Source organism: Leptonychotes weddellii, chromosome 8, assembly GCF_054177405.1.
Source record: "Leptonychotes weddellii isolate Sample4059 chromosome 8, ASM5417740v2, whole genome shotgun sequence".
Taxonomy (NCBI): domain Eukaryota; kingdom Metazoa; phylum Chordata; class Mammalia; order Carnivora; family Phocidae; genus Leptonychotes; species Leptonychotes weddellii.
In genome coordinates, this window is record NC_138376.1 from 78,487,219 (window position 1) to 78,506,196 (window position 18,978).

Here is an 18,978-nt window from a genome sequence, read left to right on the forward strand (position 1 = left end):
AAAAAAAAAAAAAAAAACCAAAATCTTGCCATTTGCAACAATGTGGATGGAACTAGAGGGTATTATGCTAAGCAAAATAAGTCAATCAAAAAAAGACAAGTATATGATCTCACTGATAAGAGGAATTCTTAATCTCAGCAAACAAACTGAGGGTTCCTGGAGTGGTGGGGGGGTGGGAGGGATGGGGTGTCTGGGTGATAGACACTGGGGAGAGTATGTGCTATGGTGAGCACTGTGAATTGTGTAAGACTGATGAATCATAGACCTGTACCTCTGAAACAAATAATACATTATATGCTAAAAAAAAAAAAAAAAGATAGTAGGAATTGAAAAATGAAGGGGGGAAAATCGGAGGGGGAGACAAACCATGAAAGACTATGGACTTTGAGAAACAAACTGAGGATTTTAGAGGGGAGGGGGTTGGGGGGATGTGTTAGCCCAGTGATGGATATTAAGGAGGGCACATATTGAATGGAGCACTCGGTGTTATATGTAAGCAATGAATCCTGGAACACTACATCAAAAACTAATGATGTAATGAATGGTGACTAACATAACATTAATAAAATAAAACTTAAAAAATTAAAAAGAGTCTCATATCATTTATACTTGGTTTCATTTATATATTGGTTTTATATATTTTTATATATTTTAAGGAAAATTAAGGAAAAGCTTAACAATGATTCTGTCCACATCATGTTTAAAAATTAGACATTAGAAAAATCTAAAAGCTCAGCAACAATATAATGGCTAAACAATAAAATACCTTTACAGTAGAAGTCTATGCCGCCAAATCAGCAGGAAAAAATCTGATCATATTAGACCACCAGGAGGTGCTGGGAGGGGGTGAAAATGTCTCCTTTTTTCTCATTAACCTATCCTTCACATTCTCCCTTCCTAGTTACTCCTGTTCTAACACCATCTCACTCCACCTTGTGGGATACTATCTTATTAATATTATTTCTATTTGTCCAGAGACAACCAAAGAATAGAAGCTGGCGAAGCAGGGTAGTCAACTCCAAATTGTTCACATGGGTCAGGTAGCAGGGCAGTTTCATAATTGCAGAAGAAGAAGGGATCTGTAATGTGAAGAGTATCTGATGATGGTGAGATCAACAATCCTGGATCAAGAAAGAATGGTCAGAAAAGGCCACAGGGTAGCTCAGAGATAGTGGAAGTTGCAGCTGAGATGGGAAATAGGGGTCCACAGCCTGAGATGAGCTCTACAGGGAGTAAGTAATAAAGATAAATCTTTGGAACCAGAGGCCAGGGCAGAAACCACTTAGAGTCTCTGGAAGTTTATCCAAATGTTCGTTGGCCATGTGAATATACTTTTTTATATTGTGATGTTATCTTACTTTAGAACTATCTAGAAATATTTCACATTATTCAATATTTTTCTTTCTGTGCCTAATGTGCTAGGCCATAGAAAGGCTGTGTAAGTTTTATTTGCCCTTCAAGTCAAGTAATTTTTAAGCATTTGAGTCTGTATTTTAAAAAATAGACATGGAACATTGATCAGTAATAAAGTATAATAATAGTCATAGTGGTAGTAAAAAATAGTGATAAAACAAAATTTGTAATCAGTTAAGGAAAGAAGGTTATATGACATAATGATAATCTTCACAATTAAATATTATGGTTCTCTATTTAGGGCAGGAGATTTTGAAGTTTGAAAAAAATCCTAACATTCTTTTATATTGTTCCATACTTGAATCACAATAAAGGATATAGTAAAATTTCACTCAAGTAAGGAAACACTTTTCTTTCTAATAATATTATGGAATGTCCTTGAAAAACAAATATATGCCATAGAATAATATGGCTCTAGTCTCACACCCACCATCAATATAATGTTAGAAGGAGGTAAATACCAGAGTCAAGAAAAAATTATGTATCCTTTTAAGACACAATTAAATGTGAAAAATTTTCAGAATGCTTGTAAAATGTCCTTAAAGTCCAACTTTACTTGTAACATTTCCTGTGGAAACAAAAGCCCATTTTCTTCAATTCTTAGGTTTTCAAGAAGCACTGATTAAAATACTCAGTGGTGCCCCTCTACCGCACCCCCCCCCACACACACACACAACGTGGACCTAGAAGACTCTTCTCTGCCTGAGCTACAACTCCTATGGAGTCTTAACTCCTGGAAGATGAAGAAAATGGCCTCAACAATTACACATGTTGCTGAATGATGTCAAAGAATAATTGTACCAGATGGGGCTAAACAGACAAGGAAGATTTTTTTCAGGACTATTGCAATAAGGAAGAAAATTTGAACTCAAGTGTGAAACAAAAGGCAGGAGATTTTTTTATGCACTGGGGTGAGCTAGTGGAAAAGTACTGGAGGATATTAGAGCAAGACTGGTCAATGTGATTAGATCACCCATGTGTGTTAACTGGTCCTTACTGGAATTAGGCTCCTACCATCCCACAGAGATTGGGAGACGGGACACTTTTCTTGATGGTTGCATTCCATAGAGACAGCCCCTAGGTCCTCGAGAACGATATTCCTGGGTTGTAGAAGATTGACATGTCAAAGGAGCAGCGAAAGAATTTACAAATTACAAGTTTTCTAAAGTAAATGCTCTGAGAAAAGGAAGGTCAAGGGCCTATAGTCAGGAAGAAATCAGTGTAAAGTTCAGTCAGGCTGAGAGGAACATTAAAGTGTTCTTGATTAGCTGCCTTATGTGACCTACCAGCACATGGATGCTCAGCCTGTCAATTCACTGAGGTGGAGAAATTATCTAGTAGAAGACAGGCAAGCCTAGAGTCAGAGGTGATGTATTCTGGAATGGTAAAATGATTTCTAACTCCTTTTTTTTCTTTAAGAGAGAGAGCAAGTGGGGGGGGAGCGGCAGAGGGGAGAGGGAGAGAGAATCTTAAGCAGGCTCCATGCCCAGGGCAGAGCCTATGTGGGGCTCAATCTCATGACCCTGAGATCATGACCTGAGCTGAAATCAAGAGTTGGACACTTAACAGAATGCACCACCCAGGCGCCCCAATTCTTCACTCCTTCTGAAGGCTACTCTATACTTGCTATGAAGCAAGGTCAGGAGTCAAATTTAACCTGAGTCCATGCCAAATACCAAATACCATGAATGATGACAGTGTTAAGTGTTCAGGGGAAACCACGACTTTGTGATGGCTCTGGTCTCATAACCACCATCAATATACATTTTATTTTGTTTTTCTGACTCAGTGACTCCAAGCAGAGACATTAGAAGCCAAATTATTATTCCTTTTGTTTTTTTCTGATTAACCATAGAGAACACTTAAAACAATTTTCTTTACTTATTTGGATTTTGACTTCAGATTCTTTTTTTTTTTTTTTTAAAGATATGATTTATTTTGACAGAGAGAGAGAGAGAGTACAAGGAGGGGGCACTGCAGGCAGAGGGAGAGGGAGAAGCAGGCTTCCCGCTGAGCAGGGAGCCCTACGAGGGGTTCAATCCCAGGACCCTGGGATCATGACCTGAGCCGAAGGCAGAAGCTCAATCATCTGAGCCACCCAGGCACCCTGACTTCAGATTCTTTTAATGACTCTAGTGAACAGTCATGAAATATTCTTTCTGTACTCAAGCTGTTATTGAGAATTTTGCCTACTTGTTCATACAAGGTCCCACTTAATAAATACGTAAGTACTTAGTGCCAGGAAAAACTGTCTCCTGAGGAATTGGTTTTCTACTTTCTGACAAGGAGAATTTTCCACTGCAGAAACAGCAATATGCCTAAATAAATAGTTAAACTTGCAGTCTCTGGAGCCAGATTCATGGGTCAGAATCCCAGTGGTAACACTTATGGCTGTGTATCCCAGAGCAAGTTACTTCACCATTCTGTGTTTGTTTCCTCCTATTTAAAATAAGATCTTCAATAAAACTTACCTAACAGGGCTATTATGACAATCACATGAATTAATGCATGCAAATCTTTGAACATGGTAATACATAGCATTTCATTCTCTTTCTCTCTCTCTCCTTCCCTTCTTTAATACCTCTCCCTCCTTCCCTTTCTCCTTCTATCTCTCTTCCTTTTTAATCTGGCTAGAAGGAAATTCAGTGCTTAATACAGCAAGTATGCAGTCTCTTACATAAACTGCTTAAAACAGTGTCTGACTCCTAGTAAGTGCTAAGAGAGTACTGTCGATATATTTTTTTTTTCATCCCTAGAACTCATATTTCCCATTTGGAGTTGGGGTTTATTGCTCATATTTTATGTGTCCATATTCATTGGTTCCTCGAGCATTCTATGAGTTCAAAATAAAATATAAAATAGACTATGGTAGAAAATAATGTTCCATGGATTAGAAGTCACAAATATCTGCACAAGGTGGTATAAGAGGAAATAAAACTCAGAGGCCCTTTTGAAGTTTACACATTGGAAGACAGCTTGAAAAGAATAAACATAGTGCCACAGTACCATACATAAATGCTGAATGAAGTTCTGCAATATTTAAGGAAATAAGTTTTGGTAGTAAAGTGATTTGCAAAAAGTTTATTATAAATCTTTGATAGTGGAATATTTGTCTACATGCTCAATTTTCTATAAGTTATTGTGAATAACATAAATACATGGCTGAAACTTATAAGAATGCCTGAAAAAATTTATGACAGAATAGTATGTTAAAGATACTGAATAAGGGGCGCCTGGGTGGCTCAGTTGGTTAGGCGACTGCCTTCGGCTCAGGTCATGATCCTGGAGTCCCTGGACCTGGATCGAGTCCTGCATTGGGCTCCCTGCTCAGCGGGGAGTCTGCTTCTCCCTCTGACCCTCCCCCCTCTCATGTGCTCTCTCTCATTCTCTCACTCTCAAATAAATAAATAAATAAAATCTTAAAAAAAAAAAAAGATACTGAATAAAACAGAGAAGGTGTAAAATCTAATTAGAGCCCTCCCGAGTAATTTGTTATGAATTTTCAGGCAAGACACTTTCCCTCTTTCTACCTTATTTTTGTGTCAAACAATGATAACAACACCTGTTCTGCTTACCCAAAGGGATCTTGTAAAGGTCAAGTGAGACAATGAATCTAAAAACTTTGCTAAAACAACATACAAACATATGTAGTATACTAATGTACCTAGTAGTATAATTAGAAGAATGCATTTTCAAAATGTTAGAAATTAGTTGCAGTATCTTAAACACCTACAACTTCAAAGCAAACAGATGGATAAGAATAGCTCTTGGATGCCAAATTTAGCATGCTGTGTTTTCTTGTAGGTATGCTTGAAAGTTGTATCTCAAAAGAAACTGCAGGAATAAAATATTGAGTGCCCAAATAGCAAATAGATACAGAAGGGCTTGTTTATTGCCAAAGAAGCAAGAGAATAAAAAGATAAACTAAATAAAGCATGAATGTATTCATCAGACTCATAAATGGGTTGCTGCAACTACAAACAAATACAAAGTTCAAAGATAGCTTTTACTATAGGGTTAAAAATCTTTGGGTCTGTTGCTTGATATTACCAAAGCAATTAACCTTAACCATTTCTGTCTTCTACATACTGATCCTTAATCACTTCCATAAGTGTGTTTCTCATTGCTATAATGGCCTTTCCACTTTTAGTTGATGAGAAAGTTTATAAATGCTTTGGCTTCTACTCTCAGATGGAAAGATCTCTTACCTAATCGGCTATTTTTAAAGTAGCTCTTAATTACAACTGGTTCCTGCATCTAATTTCCATTCCATCAGTTTCTCTTTTCCCAACAGCTCCCTGTTTATGTTCTATAGACTTTATTAACTTATAATCACTTTTATGATACCAATTGGTTATTACGCCTTTGTGATGTTTTTAGAATTGGTAGTGTTTGATTTTCTAGGTAATGAACTACTAGAATTATGAAAATCATTGAAATTTTTAATTATGAAATTATAAAAAATTATTACTGCAACAAGAAAAACCACTAGTCAGTTGTAAGGCGCATTATATGCAGCTGAATTCTAAAGTCAAGGGGAAGAGGAAAAGGGCATTTGCTTGCTATATATATTTGAACATCAGAAAACAACATAGCTATCAAATAACAGATTCTGCCATCTTACATAAATTATAAAATCAGAATTTTTATAAATATTTTAAGTGGAAATTATGGTGGAAAGAAAAATGAAACAGACAAGATAATAGGGAACATTTCTGAAATATAATGAGGGGCTGGGAAGACCAGGTTAGAGAAGACCACTAGATTTTTGTATGTTCTACCACAGGATAAGCAGAGTCATAACTCATGTCCTTAAAGGAGAGGTTCTACAAAAGCCTGATGGCTTAAGTGGAAATTTTTATTCTATGGTTAAACAGAAATAAATCTTAAAAAGGTTAGGAATTATTTTTTCATCAGCAACAATCATGTTGCCTCATGGATTTGAGCCATGACTTCACTATGATGAGAAGGAAGTTAACACATATAAGTAAAAATTACACAATGTGGGGTTATCTGGGTGGCTCAGTTGGTTAAGTGGTTAAGCATCTGCCTTTGGCTCAGGTCGTGGTCCCGGGATCCTGGGATTGAGCCTGGAGCCTTGAGCCTCACCTCCTCGAGCTCCCTGCTCAGCAGGGAGCCCGCTTCTCCCTCTGCTTCTCCCCCTGCTCATGCTCTCTCTCTCTCTCAAATAAATAAATTAAATTAAATTTTAAAATTACACAATATGCTGCAGATCTGGGCAATAGATTTCTTTATTACCACATGACAATGGGAAATAAAACCAGAATATGTTTTTTTCTGACAAATAATGTGCAAGATGCATGCGTGGAGAGCTGTGAGCATGCTAGAAATGTGAGCAGTAAGCATTGAAAGAATACTGAGGACTCCATGTCCTTTCAAAATAACCCTGCCCTGAAACCCCTTCCTTACCCAGAGAATATAAATATAGGTGAAAATGATTTCATAAAATTTAAGTAAGATTTTACTCACATATTTTCCCCATTAGAAAAACTTCAAAAAAAAAAAAAAAAGATGGGGTGGGGGAAATGTATGGTCAGTAAAAGAAAAGAATCTCTGTTGACTTTGTAACCCATAAGTATGATGTGGATGATGACAATGAAGGAAATGGTAAAATAGCTGGCATCAGGGGTGCCTGGGTGGCTCAGTCCCTTAAGCATCTGACTCAATTTTGGCTTGGGTCATGAGGGACATGAGATCATCCTTGTGTCATCTGGCTCCTTGCTCAGCGGGAAGTCTGCTGGAGATTCTCTCTCTCTCTCCGCCTCATCCCGCCCCTCCCCATTCCTCTCTCTCTGTCTCTCAAATGAAATGAATAAATCTTAAAAAAAAAAAAAATAGCTGGCACTTACTGAGTAGAAACTGAATGCTTACTATATGCCAGGCCCTTTGTGAGCTGTGCTATTCTGCTAGCCCTGTAAACATCGAGCATGCCATCCAGCCTGGATTTTAAGTTAGGCCACTCTAACATTAACCTTCAAATTTGGTGAAAATCCATTTAAACATTTTTTTTTGTTATTGTTGCAATGATAGACAGATGGGCAGAATTATCTTTTTAGTCACATGGATATTATTTCCCATTAAAAAAAAAACAGCTAAAGTTGAAAAAAAAGGAAATAAATACTTATTGCTCCTTTATCATTTTAACTTTCAGTAAGGCAGGAACTTGGCTGTAACTCCACAGTGAGGTGTATTCTCTCCCTTAGGTCACATGGAGCCTTTTTTTTTTTTTCACTCTAATCTAATGGACTTCTAGTGGTCTCCCTAAGCATCTAACTATAGACAAAGTGAATGAGGCAATAGGGAGAACCCGGCTCATTAGGATCCAATGTGCTGTACTCAGAATTAAATTAAAGAGTCTCACCTCATCAAACTCAAGAATCTGCCATAACAGACACTGATGAACAAAGGTCATTGTTTCACAATAGAAGACGGGTCTAACTTTTGGATTTGGAGTGTACACAATATAAGCTCCTATTTTGATGTTTCTTGCCAATTCACAAGGTCGTCAGAGTTTTTCAAAGGCTACATTCCAGAGTTTCATATGGGTGTCCTGGGATTGGGACACTCAATATAGTTCAATTTATTTCTTACCACAGTTCATCCAATGCTTCTCCAAGTGTACCTCTGTGCTCAGACTATAAAACAACACAAGCAATGGGGGAGCTAAGAAAACAGTAGAAGTGAATTAGGGCATAGAGAGAGATGTTAAATTCAAGCTTGCCTCCTGCTTCATTATTTCTGAAGTAAACTGATATCATTAAAATCTAGAAAAGGCTTTTTAATTTTTATTTTGTAGTCATTGGCACACAAGTGATCATTAAAGCCACTGAATATAATCAACATACTTAAGGGGAAAAATAACTGCAGTTTTCAGATGGTCTGTTAAAACAAAAAGCTCTCAAACCACAGCAAGAGAGAATTCAAGAAAGTAAAACTGTTTTTATAAGAAAAAAGCCTGACTTGTTGGAAAGCAATGGCTCTGTTCATGGAGTGACTTTGTGAATGAGGGGTTAAGTTTATTTTTTTAGATTCCACGAGCAAACCTAGAACAATTTGCAAACAATTCCAGTATCTCCAAATATCTGGCCATTGAATTTTTTTTTTTTTAGCAGATAATCTATTCTAATGGGATAATGTTCTACAGAAAATGCTTTTAGAAACATTGTTTTTGAAAGATACCTGTGGGTTTTTTTTCATTTAAATACCAAAATAGTCTTTTAGTTTAACTCTTTGTTTATAAATGTTATAAAATGTTGTTTTGAAATTAATGTTTTGGTTGTGTTTGCTGACCCACATCAACCCTTTGCTGGTGCCTCAGTTCAGCAGGATGCAGATCAATAAGAACCACATGTCATATGCCGTGATACTTCCAAAACACACTGAGGCATGTCAACATGCTTGTCCCTACATGCAAAGTCTAGAAACTGCATGTTTTGGTTTGTTTATTTGGGGTTTTTTAAATTAATTTGGGTGTCTGCTTTTAATTTTTCCTGCATGTCACTTTATGACTTGTTCTATATTATCTATAGTGGCCATGTAAACTAAGTACAAAACTTGTTAGAACACAGGGCTCCTGGGTGGCTCAGTCGTTAAGCGTCTGCCTTCGGCTCAGGTCATGATCCCAGGGGCCTGGGATCGAGCCCCGCATTGGGCTCCCTGCTCGGTGGGAAGCCTGCTTCTCCCTCTCCCACTCCCCCTGCTTGTGTTCCTGCTCTTGCTATCTCTCTCTGTGTCAAATAAATAAATAAAATCTTTAAAAAAATTAAAAAAAAAACTTGTTAGAACATAAGAAGACAAGAGTTACCCGAGGAACTCTTCTATCAGTAAAATAAACATATAATCTTAGGAATACCTTGAACTCATACTATACACTTAACATGGGGATAAATATATTTAGCTGATGATGCAGTCAATCTAGAGTAATTCTGATATAAATTTCCAGTTTAGCATTTAAGATTGGTGAAAGCCCTGAACCAAATATATTATCTGTGATCCTAATTTATTTTCTTTTTGTTTTGTCCTAATTATCTTTTCCTATGTTTTGTATGCTTTTTTCTTTGATGAATTGATTACTTACACCTGGGTCCTCATTACTGAGGAAACAGTAAATCTTGGCTCATGAGTTTGAATGAAGTCTACTTTAAGTACACTTTTTAATCAGTTGCATTTAAGAGAAGAAGCTTTTTATAATCTGCTGTATGATAGAAGTCACTGGTTACCTATGACCAAGAAATTGATTCTCTCTATATTTGGGTAGCCTATGGTTTTCTTTTCCTTTCTACTCTGTATCCTCTATGTTCTCAACCAGTTGCCTCAGTATTCTGACCACATTGTGCTAATGAGAGGTATATTTTGTTATTACTTTTTAGAGGGAATAAAAGATACTTTGAAATTGTATTAATTCTGAAAATAATATGTAGAAAAATGGATACTACACTACTTCCTTTGTGAGATACCAAAGTTCACAATAGCTCAGATATTTTACTCCTTAACTACTTCATGTCCAATATTTTCCTTTTTTTTTTTTTAAAAGATTTTATTTATTTATTTGAGACAGAGAGAATGAGAGAGACAGAGAGCACATGAGAGCACCCAGGCGCCCATGTCCAATATTTTCATGGGCTACAAATGGACTTTGGGGCAGCAACTGTAGTAGCTTGAAGGTCTTTAAAAATTCCTGGTGTCCAGGTTCATTTTAATAGGGCACCTTATTAAATATCTGAATTCACACCAGGGAGACATGGCTATGCAAGTAATGTAGTTCTTATAATTTAGGAGAAAATGAAAGGAAATGATGGAGCATTAAAAGATTGGAACTGAAAGAAAATTAAATTCTATAAACAGATTTCTTAGTATAGCTTGCTAACTAGGAGAGACATAGCCACCAAGAGGATGTGGTGAAATGCTTGGTAGTTTTCAATTCCAAGAATATTTATTGAGGGTGCCTGGGTGGCTCAGTTGGTTAAGCGACTGCCTTCGGCTCAGGTCATGATCCTGGAGTCCCGGGATCGAGTCCCGCATCGGGCTCCCTGCGGGGAGTCTGCTTCTCCCTCTGACCCTCCCCCCTCTCATGTGCTCTCTCTCTCTCATTCTCTCTCTCTCAAATAAATAAATAAAATCTTTAAAAAAAAAAAGAATATTTGTTGAGCATCTAGTATGTGCCACTGATTATACCTAGGTACTACACATAGGATGCAAAAATGGGTAAAATGCTTGTTCTTAGAGATTTTACAGAGAGATGGACAAAAATAATAATAAGTCAATAATTTCAACAAATACAGGCATAAGAAATCAGTTCTAGAAAGAAGGGAAAGTGACATTGCTGATGACATCAGAACTGTGTGTTCAAGGATGCAAAGGAGTTCCCCAAGTGTACAAAGCTAAAGATCAACAATCTGGGGAGAGACCAGCCATGTATAAAAGGGTTAGGGTTAGAGAATAGGATCTGTCCTGGCAATTCTGAGCCCTTGCTATGGCTTGACTTTAGGTGTCCTGTGATAAGAGGTGAGGGATAAAAAAGGAGATAGAAACCAAACGTTAAGAGCCATGAGACACAAAGGGCCATATGATGGAAAGGGGAGTCGTTTGGCTTTTATCTAATGAAAGAATCTACTGCAGGCTTTACAAACTGAATGCCAATTTGGGAAATGAAAAGATGAGGAGAGAAAGTAGAATTGAAAAGCTAGAAGGGCCATAACAAAAAGGATAATAAAATATATTTATGGTGAGGATATATTCTTACCTTTTCTGCCACTGGAAGGTTAACGGAGTTGCACATCAAAATCCCAGCCGTAACAATGAACTAAACTTTGATTAGCCAGCATCTTCTCTCTTCATGTTACAATGATTGTCAAATCGTTCTGATATTCTGCATTCACTGCTGTTTTCCATAACTGGAAAATGAATTCAAGGACAGTAGGGTGTAAATCCTGATGCATCCTTAGCTGGACTGTTATCTTGTTAAAAACTTGCAACAGAAGTAGCTACACTGCTAGAAGAAAATCCCTCTGAAGTTTTAACAAAGAACAAACAGGCATACATGCACTGCTGTCCCTTCCAGAGCTGGCAAAGCAAGAACTCTTTAGGTCATCCATCTTTCTATGAACAGACCAAGCATCTCATTCCAATCAAAGACTGTTTCCAACAAGCATGCTTTATATTGGCCATGGGAATGAAAGCTTAGATAGAACTCCAAGAAAATGACAACTTTATTTCTTCATTTCTCCTTTATTGAACACCACAAAGATACTGTAAGTAGTCACTAAGATCTGGGCTGTCACAGCACCTCCATGACAAAAACAAAGTATTTTTCAATACTGTCCTCTTCAGAGTAAATAGAAAAAGCATCTTATTTTGTTTCCTGACGTTTGACCCATAGCTTGTCAGTTCTGTATTAAAAGAAAAATACCCCTTTTATTGAGTGAAATAATCAAGAGAGGTAAACAGACACTATACTATATTTTCCATTGTGTAAAATAATCCAGAGAGATTTATACAGTAAATCAAATGTTTACTATCATGTTGCACTCAGTGACCTATGAAGTTTTCTTTTCTCTCTTTTTTTGGTTCAGCAATATATCCTAACTGAAATGTATTCTTTGCTAACACAGCTTCAAAATCATACACTTTAGTATCATTTATGCAATATCAAAATATGAGTAAATGGCAAATTTTCAGTTGTAGGCCAAAAAATGATGTTAAAATGCAGTTAAATTGGGGTGCCTGGTTGGGTCAGTCAGTAGAGCATTTGACTCTTGATCTTGGGGTAATGAGTTCAAGCCCCATGTAGGATGTAGACCTTACCTAAAAAAAAAAAAAAAAAAAAAAGAATAAACAACAGATCCCCAAAATTAAAAAAAAAACACAAAAACAACCTAAAATGCGGTTAAATTTTAATTATGTCTTTTTAAAACCAAAGGTATAAATCATGGAAAAATGTAAAATTAATGAAGTTAATTTGCTGTTTTACTTTAAACTATTTCAGGAAATTTTTCAATCTTTATAAAAACCAGTGTTTTCCATGTACATATAGAAATGAAAATAGACTATGTTTACTTATCAAAGGCTAGGTGATTAGAACATTTTTTTCCTATATTGCTATTTTTAATTCTGAAAATCTACTACAGTTAAAGAAAAGGGGAATATTATTTCTGTAATTCAGGATTATTAACTTTACTCTGGAGAACTAATTAACAGATACTTTTTCATCAGTTTCATGAAGCAATGCATGTTAAATCTGTGAATACAGAGCGATTTTAGGACCTCGATATTGTCTTTATATATGTGTGCATTTCTCAGTACTGTTCACTTCTCTCCACTACTATTAATTAAGTTATCTATTCAACATATTTTACCAAACATTTGCTATATGTTATACACTTCTGGGTGCTCAAATAAACTTAGTGCTGTCCATAGAATACCTGGTGAAGAACGCGCTACGAGGAAACACCATCACCAAAACTCACATGTGGAACAGTTTCATTCTCACATGGTCTAGGCCCCAATATCCTGGTAAAGAATTATGTAGTGTTTCCTTAGAGCTTAGTAGCAATAATGATTTTATAGAAAACAAATTACGGGTGCCTGGGTGGCTCAGTTGGTTAAGCAACTGCCTTAGGCTCAGGTCATGATCCTGGAGTCCCTGGATAGAGTCCCGCATCGGGCTCCCTGCTGGGCAGGGAGTCTGCTTCTGCCTCTGACCCTCCCCCCTCTCATGTGCTTGCTCTCTCTCATTCTCTCTCTCTCAAATAAATAAATAAAATCTTTTTAAAAACAAAAAAAGAAAACAAATTACTACCATTATCCAACAAATTCCAACCACGTTGAAGTGGCTCAATGGGATTATTTCCTTTCTTTCTAAACAGTATTAGATGCTATGGAGAATGCAAAGGTGAACTCACATGAAATCTGCTCTAATAGCATCCACTGCTGTTGGAATGCAAGCCAATAAGAAAAAGAAATTGCAAAGTGTAGTATTTTTTTTTTCATTTATAAGCAATAGATTACAGAAATAGAGAGGGAAGCCTCCTTTTACTGAGAAAGGATAGTTGACAAGGAAGTTCTATAGAAATGGGCCTTGAAAGAGAGATAACAGATCACCAACAGAACCGGAGGGGAAAACCATTTTAGACAGAATGAATGAAGTTAATAAAGGCATAGCAATAAGACAACGAAAAGACTGGGGAGGGACATAAAACCACAATAATGCTGAATGTTCTGCCTAAGTGGAGTAAGTCATGAGAGATATTCAGAATTCCATTAAATATAAGTTAAAATATGTAATAGTTGTACAGTGCCAACAGGAAGAAAGTATAAGAAAAAGAAAATGTGATTCTTTAAATTCAAAGGTCTTTAGACCTTGGTGGGAATGAATTTACCTATCTTTAGAGCCAAAGAAGTACAAAATCCAGTCAAGTGAATAGAAGCAGACTGGGTGAGGTTTACAGTCTTTTGTTACTAGAAGGAAGAATTAGGTAATATAGAATTGAATCTAAAGTAGATTGTGTGACTACCTTAATCTTTTTGGTCCACCTCTAATTATGGGGTCACTGATATGGCAACTGTATTTCAGGCTTAGTACATCCCATCAGCACTGAACACAAAAATTCAATCTCAAAGCAACTGAAATTTTGGTCATTTAGTAAACCACAGGAACTGAGAAGGCAAATTCAGGAAATCTGCATGAAATGTACATCAATCAGATATATTAATGTGTGTCTTCCAAAAGGGCCTAGAAGCAATGCATCACAGTATTTTTTCTAATTTGAGCCATATATAAAAAATATACTTGTATATATAGGAAATATTAGATTATTGGATTTCTAATATATTAGAAATAAATATATAAATGACAGTAGTAATGAGCACACCTAGCACACATATCTTGGTTTCTAAGTACCTATTCTCCACTAAAGGAAACCAGAACTCCTTAAAAAATGACTGACTTCAGGGCTGGGGCAGGTATGAATCTGGAAAAGTCTTGACAGACCAAAAAGTTGGGAAGTACTCAGAGAATGATGAGGACGTATCAAAACAACACAGGATAAAGAGGCTACTACTGGCCAAATCAGGGAATATTTGATAGTGATGTATTATAACTTATTGTATAAAATAGAAAGATAGGAGCCTATACTGACATGAACGAGTAAGAGAAATGAGAAAGAGAGAGAGAATGAAATCCACTAAACCTACTTCAACCAAAGTAGCACTCACTAATGTCTTTTCTATATACTGGGCTTTTATTTTACTGAAGTCCCCACGCTAGAGTTAAATATTTGGAAACCACTGGCCTAGTGCTAACATTCTATGGGTATTAGACAGTTTTGTTTGAAGCCCTTCCTTCATTCATTAAATCTTCTCCACAGTGCCTAACAATGAGGTTTAGCTTTGGAAACAGCACTGACTAATCTGGCACTGTTAACTTAAATAAGAATACCTACTCCACAGCATAAATGTGAGGACTTAAATAAGTTGATGTGTGTTGTATGCAGCACAAGGAAGTTTAGAGTAGGCAATCAATAAATGTAATTATTGCCTTCTTTTTCTAGCACACCAGTGAGCATATAGTTGATTCTTAACAGGTATTTGTTAAAATGAATTACATCTCAGCATTTTACCACTTAATACTAACCTGTCTTGATTTCACATAGCTTTTGTTGAAGGTTTACAAACAATTCATTTTGACCAATATTTCCAAACAAGCTAGTTGGGTTTCAATTTGCTTCTTTTAAGTGGTTCTTTGTGGTAGGTAGGATTTGGGAAGGAGACAAAAGGATCCATAAAATTGGAAGTTAAATTTATCCATAGAAAATTTGATTAAATTGCGGGAAATTAACATGCAATAAATGAAATTCATCATCTAGAAAATAATTCACCTTAAATAATATTAGTAGCTAAGTTGTACTGAGCACTTCCTCTGGGCCAGATATATTGCAAAGGTCTTTCTAAACAATCAGATTCAGGGGGTGCCTGGGTGCTCAGTGGTTAAGTGTCTGCCTTCGGCTCAGGTCATGATCCCAGGGTCCTGGGATCGAGCCCCACATCAGGCTCCCTGCTCAGCGGGAAGCCTGCTTCTCCCTCTCCCACTCCCTCTGCTTGTGTTCCCGCTCTTGCTGTGTCTCTCTCTGTCAAATAAATAAATAAAATCTTTTAAAAAAAATAAACAATGAGATTCAGTTATGAGTCTTATGACATAGATGAGAAAACTGAGGCTTAGTGAAGTAATTTGCCCAAGGTTAAACAACTACAAGTACCTGGATTCAAACCCTAGTAATCTGATTTCAATCTGCAGTTAACTAATTAACCAATACCATAATCTGTGAATGGAAGTTTGTTTTTGAAAAGATTAATTTTTTTTAAAGATTTTATTTATTTATTAGAGAGGAATATAACGAGAGAGGGAACACTAGCAGGGGGAGTGGGAGAGAGAGAAGCAGGATTCCCGCCGAGCAGAGAGCCCAATGTGGGGCTCGATCTCAGGACCCTGGAATCATGACCTGAGCCGAAGGCAGACGCCCAACGACTGAGCCACCCAGGCGCCTGAAAAGATTAATTTTTAAAGGTATTATTTATTAAGGTAATACGGTATGCCAGGTACTGTGATAAATGTTACTGATATAGGATTATACGTTTCCTCTTCTCTAGTAGGATAAGACTGGACACATAAACAGAAAAAATAAAATTTTTATCATGATGAACATGAGTATATTAACATATTTAATTGGCAGGCTTATTGGTTGCATTATATTCAGTGTGAATAAAGAGCTTAATAAAAGCTGGGAGATATATATATATATATATATATATATATATATAAACAACTAGAAAAAAGGAACCTTGAAAAAAATCACTTTTTCAGTTGGTCATAGGCCTTGTCTAGGGGAGGGGATGACACAACGAACCATGTTCCCTGGGTAGGTATCTCTAAAATGGAGATGCATTTAGTAAATTATCAGAGCTCAAAAATACTAACCATCAAGAATACATATAGTATTCTTGCTGTGATTTCATGTTTTTCCTCTTAAGTTACATTTCTAACTGCAAATGATTAAATGAGCACAGTAATGGTTTTATGTAGACCTAAAGTGTTTGGTCAGGTTTAACAAATCCACCATAGCTTAGTCAATTGTCAGTGAACTAAACAACAAACAATCTTTTTACTATGCAAAGACAGAGAACAGACTGAAATATGGTGAGCCCACAGAGTGCCTACCACTCTGAGCCCTTCCTGGGTAACCAGCTGGCCCCTGGAGATACCTGCTTTAAGGATCATGTTTCTCTTCTTTTTTCTTCCTTAGTTTCCTTCTTCGGGTTGTTAGTGACGTTTCCTTCCTGGATGGCAGCAATAGAATCAGTAATTCTGGCTATTCTCACTAATTCCTGATAGCTGAAGACCTTTCATCAGCACTTTTATTAAGTACTTACAAACACGTGTGCTCGTGCACACACATTAACATACGCACAAGCACACACTCCTCTGACTCCCACTTTCCTAATAACAATGCCTCTCGTTAGGCAACCTTGGATGGTAGTCTAGATTCCCAACCAAATTCATTTTTATGATCAATTAGACGACTTATTTCAGGGTTTTGTCACAAATATTCTTGCTTTTAGAAAGGAGGAAAAACCAAACTGCAAAATCCACTCTATAACTGTTAGGTAGAAACTAGATGTGAGAAGTAGAAAGAACGCCCCAAGGCAGAGTCCCAAGTCCTTGAAAGGAAATGATAGAGACATGAACTAGCAGCAAGGATGGTGATAAATAAGCTACACATTAAAATCAGGGGCAGGCACAGCATCCTGACCTTGTGGCTTCCGAGACCTTGGGACTGACAAATCAGGAGCCACAGGTGCAGAACATTCCCTCTCCTCTTCCACCTCTGCCCCAAGGTAACCCCTAGACTCATTATAATGTATTTGCATTGTGGTACAGCCTCCCCTTGGAGAAAGGCTGCCATGACACTCCCAGTGCAAACCTTGTAGGGTTAAAAATTCCTCCTCCCAACCTGTGGGTGGAGTTTCCCAAATGATTGGAAGCAGCCTCCATTAGAGGCCACCCCACTGTACTCACAGCTCCTCCCAACCCAGAGAGTCACAAAGTCTAATCCCAAAACAACCTCCAGCCAGTTACACCTCCCAGAACCTGCCCACTCTCCCACTTCGAGAGTGTACTTTTGCTGTAATAAACTGCTTTGTGCTTGCTACTTTCCTCCTGGCTGTCTTTATTCCAGCACAGATCCCCACCTAAATCTCCTGGGAAATCCAAGGACAGAGACCTCCATTCCCACGAAACAGACTCTCCCACCAGTAACATAACCTTATCTCTTTGGCTAATATCTTCAAGACATTCATGAAGAGCAGCACTACTGGGTGCCTGGGTGGCTCAGATGGTTGGGCGTCTGCCTTCGGCTCAGGTCGTGATCTCAGGGTCCTGGGATCGAGTCCCGCATCGGGCTCCCTGCTCCTTGGAAGCCTGCTTCTCGCTCTGCCTCTCTCTCTCTCTCATGAATAAATAAATAAAATCTTTAAAAAAAAAAAAAAAAGAGCAGCACTACTCACTCAGAACTATTCATGCCCTGCTAATGGGCAAGGCTTTTATTTAAATCATGGCTAGAACATACTAATGGCATTAGACAGACTTTACTGATTTGTTTTGGGAAAATATAATCTGATTTAACATGAACAAAATAAACGTTCTGGTAACATTTGCTTGAACTTAATATTTACTCTGAAGTACATAATTCAGCATTCTCTCTTATAAAATATGGTTGCTCTATACAAATTTTTGAAATGTTAAATTTTGTCCCCAATTCTATTTATGCTGATCTCCCTATTGCTCAGAGCACTGTAGTCAACTTTGTAAAGAAATGCTTTTATAATGTGTCCAGTTTTCATTAATGGCTTATCCAGGTAATAAAACTATTCATGAAACTCAGGAATGCTTTTTATGTTACCTCTTGGGAAGCAATTTGGCTAAAGAAAATAGAGGAAGAAAGTCATTTCTTCTGGATAGTTTACCTATCATCAAAGTCTCAGAAATAATTAACATACTAAGAAAAGTTTTTCTGTGTTTGCTCCATAGACTATATATGTGGAGTGACATGATTGTTCAGATGAATTCATATTTTTATTAACTGGTTTACACACAGGTCCTTAAGGATGAAATATTACCTTCATTTAGATTAAAATTTGTTCTTTAAATATTCATAAATATTAATAAAAATGTATAAACTGTAGTTAACTCTCCTTGCCCTAGTATTGGCATGCATGTCCATTTGGATGGGACCTGATGTTACTGCTGAGGCTTGAAGATCACACTGACGGGTTCTTCTGAAGTTAAAGCAGCAATTTAATTCAGTCATGGACAGAATGGTGCATTAATAGGACACCTGGCCTGTGGTACCACCAAAACTGAAAAATGAGAAGAAAACCCAAGCATGAAAAAACAAACCTGTTAAAAAAAAAAAAAAAGAACATAATCACAAGGGAGCTAATTTGCTTGCTAGAGAAAAAAATATGCTCTCATTTTAACACCTCTGAAAATAA

General features: G+C 37.0%; 1 long non-coding RNA gene across 24 annotated transcripts in view; it reads right to left on the reverse strand.

Moving 5' to 3' along the window:
- Nucleotides 1-12,055, reverse strand: part of LOC102742234 (uncharacterized) — a 676,629-nt gene extending 664,574 nt beyond the window's left edge. For 3 of the 24 annotated variants that reach the window (XR_014147834.1, XR_014147840.1, XR_014147843.1), the window contains exon 1: nucleotides 11,177-12,050. This is a non-coding gene — a long non-coding RNA (uncharacterized LOC102742234). Of the gene's footprint in view, nucleotides 1-11,176 lie in introns of all 24 variants that reach the window. The other 21 variants (XR_014147838.1, XR_014147823.1, XR_014147827.1 and 18 more) reach the window with 14 other exon arrangements.
- Between the last annotated feature and the right edge of the window lie 6,923 nt (nucleotides 12,056-18,978).